At 33.0% G+C, this 3,681-nt stretch overlaps 2 long non-coding RNA genes across 2 annotated transcripts; one reads left to right on the top strand and one right to left on the bottom strand.

Annotated features, from left to right (window-relative positions):
• The first annotated feature begins 993 nt into the window (after nucleotides 1–993).
• LOC109588547 (uncharacterized) lies at nucleotides 994–2,445 on the top strand. The gene is made up of 4 exons (XR_002188237.1): nucleotides 994–1,174; nucleotides 1,323–1,512; nucleotides 1,720–1,793; nucleotides 2,072–2,445. It is a non-coding gene; the product is annotated as an uncharacterized LOC109588547 (long non-coding RNA).
• Nucleotides 2,446–2,596: 151 nt separating this feature from the next.
• LOC109588546 (uncharacterized) lies at nucleotides 2,597–3,301 on the bottom strand. Its single transcript, XR_002188236.1, has 2 exons — nucleotides 3,137–3,301; nucleotides 2,597–2,883 (listed from the first exon to the last, which is right to left on the bottom strand). It is a non-coding gene; the product is annotated as an uncharacterized LOC109588546 (long non-coding RNA).
• Nucleotides 3,302–3,681: the final 380 nt, after the last annotated feature.

Here is a 3,681-nt window from a genome sequence, read left to right as displayed (position 1 = left end):
AAAATGCACATTATAGATACACGTCACATACACACGTCATACATTCACTAAATTCTCACATACATTATATGCACTATCATACACAGACACATCATAATGTATGTATTAGTACACACACACGTCACATACAGACACACGTCACCATCACACACAAAAACATGACACACAGAGACACACTAACAAACACACTTAATTATTAACAATCTGTTTTATGTACATTAATATAAATTATTCAGTTTGAAATACTCATCAACTATTGTGTATCAATGATGAGAATTACTGACCTGATGAAATCCTGTAATAATGTATCTCATTACATCTACCATCAGCTGAATACTGAGCATCAGGTTGCTTTGGAGTATTGATAGAAGATGATCCATAGCCTCCAATTATTATAAGATAGTCTTCACCGTCAAAATTAGCTGATATCATTCCACAGTAGGCCTTCATCATTGGATCACGATCATAACTAGAAGGAGAGAGTTTCCTCCACTTGAATGAATCCACATTGAAACAATGTAAGCTGTTTTCATAACTACTATCACATCCACCGAAATAATATATGTCCTTTCCTATGGCAACGGTTGAGTAGGCGAAGTTACCTGGTGGTGGGGTACCAGTAGTAGGTTTCTGGTCCCAAGCACCAGTTGGTAAGAGATACACCTCCATCACATTATCATGTATTCCAACCCCACCCCACATATATAGGTAGTCTCCTACCTTTACTGTGGAGTGACTATTCCTCTTCACTGGTTGATAGCCTATAGAGAACAAGAGGTACCAGTAACAGAGTAACAGTAATATAGTGATTAGTTAGAATAAGGACAGGATACGGAGGAGTAAAGTAAGTGAGAGAGTAAGAGAGACAAAGAATGAATGAAAGAGATACAAAGAGAAGAAAATAGTGGCCCTCACTTTTAGATGCCATTCTTGCAAAATACCAGCCCCACCCAAACTATGCAACATAAGACCACACCCATTTATCCAAAATTCATAAAATGAGCTCCAGTCGTGGTGCCAGTAGACAATCTCCTGCTGGTTCTACTAGACTCAAACCAAATCCCAACTTCTTCAATTCTCCTAGTCAAAGTGATGGGGTAGGTAAGGAGGGGACTGTACCAGAATCCTTATATAAAGAAGCTCGTAAAACCAGTTCACTGAACCTGTGAAACAGGTAGGAGGCTGTTTGAGACTTGTAACATGTTTTTTAAATTCATCAAAATGAAAAAAATAAGCTTTTTCAATTTTCATTTTTGTGACGTATTAATGAACATGAAATAATGAATGTATGAAAGTTAGTGGGTGAATGTCTCTAATTACAGGGGCATTAGTGCTATTCCTCCTAAACTGTGGAGACTCAATATTGATCCTCCTGATGGTAGTACTGCTTCATTTGATGTTGATGAGAGATGGTGGGACCAGGTGGAACTGACTAGACTGGATCTATCATCTAACGAAATCAAAGAAATATCTGAAGATATTGAAAACTTTAATTCATTGTCAGCGCTTGAGGTGAGAATAAAAATATAAGATTTTTAATATCATTACAATACATGTTTACTGTACATGTATGTATCAATTAAATTGTAATAGCATGGTATACTGCATGCTTTGAGACAACTCCTTTGAATGTTGTAGATTTGTTTATAGATCAGCTTGTTTATTTTTGTATAAAGACTCATAATTATGTTTACATGTTATGTGTTATTGTTATTATAGGTCCAGTACAATGAGTTAAGATGTCTACCTAATAATGTGATCAAACTGGATAAACTATCTAAAATATTTGCAAGGTAAATATTGTATCCACTCTCTACCATATGTACATGTATATATCTCTTCATGCATACATGTACTAATTTATTGAGAATTAAATTTTACAATTATTGATAAAAATTGATTTAATTTTTACTTTTTAACTCACATGATAGTTAATTTATTAAATACAAAATGTGTAGATTTTTTGCTAAATTTGTTTTGGGGCTACAAAAAATTTAGATGACATGCAGTATCTATCACTTATTCTGTTTTGTATTTTGTTCATTCTTTGTTTCCTTTATCTCTCCCTCAGTTATAATAAACTACAGTGTTTACCAGTAGACATTGGATAATTGACTAATTTACAGTCTCTCAATATATCACACAATTCACTAACTGTTCTACCACACTCAATCAAATTATGGTTCAGTTAGTCTTCAGCCACTTACCAGCACACGCAATTCTGTCTATTCAGCACCTGAAGCAGGCAATCCAAAGGAACACTCTCCTGCAATGGATGTCTTCAGTTATGGTGTCCTCCTTATGGAAATGTCCGTTTGTCAGTTTCCAGACGTAGGAAAGAGAGTGGCTCAGATTAAAGCTATCAAGAGGCCGACATTGAAGAATCTCATTGAACATTGTCTGATAGAGACTACAAAGATTGTCCAACAATGTCTGACATTATAATTGAAATAAAAGAAAAACTTGAGTGAAGTAGTGAATTCGTTTTGTACTTTTAGTTATAATTTAATATCAGTTATTTTGGCTACTCTAATGTGTTTTGTATTTTAAAGATTTTTTTGCAATTTTTAAACAAGATTTTTTCAAAATTTGACAATTTTTCCTTAATGTGCATACCTTGAGCTAAAAATAAAAGTCATCATTATTAAACCAAGACAACAAGACAGGCAACAACTATCATTATCATTATTGTCATCATTATTATTGTTGTTATTATTATTTATTTATTTTTCTTTCTTAATTAGTCTCAGTGTAATGTATGTTAGTGTTAGGAATAGAAGAGCCAGTCCTCCTAGTCCAATCATGTCATACCACAACCAACTGGTCTTGTATCCTTGAAATGACAATAACTCACTACCAGGAACTAACACACTACTACCATTACTAGGAGAGAGAGAATGAATCAATATAGCAGAGCGTATTTTTCATGTGCTATTAATTTTTACAAATTATTTCTAAAATTATTATTGTTAGTATTTTTTATTAATAATAGTAGCAAAGCTAATTGAAATATTAAACAGTGAATATGAGTATTATGGACGTTAATCAATGACAAATTTGATATAAGAGAAGGAAAGAGAGAGTTTCAATATTAAATGAAGGAGAAAGAAGGAAGAGAGAGATGATTATGACTTACATTGTTTGATTAAAATACAGTCCATCAATTTCATTGACTACAATAGCTTCAATTGAGTATCGGAATAATGAGACGTATTGCAACCATCTTATCCAGACTGGTATAGTATCCAGTGTTAGTAAAACACCACCAAATAACTGTATGGAACACATACAATGATAGTATACTGAGGTGTGCAAGAGTATACTAAACTATACTAACATGTACAAGAATACAATACAAAGTTTATTCTGTGAAATTTTAAAATTTATAGTTTTTGACACAAATTTTTACTTAAAGAGTGTACAGATAGCAGCCAGAAGATTTTGGAGGGAGTTAAATTTGGCAAATTTCTAAATTTTGGTGATTAGCAAATTTTAATTTGGCAAATTTGTGGCCATGTGCCATTGTATGAGCATGCGCAAAATGGCTGGAAAGGACAGATTTTTATTTTGGCAAATGGCTATCAAAACGCCAAATTTGCCAAATTTAATTCCTTCCAAAATTTCCCACAATACAGTATTTGAACTATATCATACAATACAAATAAATTATCTTTTACTAAA

Source organism: Amphimedon queenslandica, unplaced genomic scaffold (assembly GCF_000090795.2).
Source record: "Amphimedon queenslandica unplaced genomic scaffold, v1.1 AMPQUscaffold_12030, whole genome shotgun sequence".
Taxonomy (NCBI): Eukaryota; Metazoa; Porifera; class Demospongiae; order Haplosclerida; family Niphatidae; genus Amphimedon; species Amphimedon queenslandica.
Note: the sequence above shows the minus strand (reverse complement) of the source record. Positions and strands in the feature narration are given on the sequence as shown.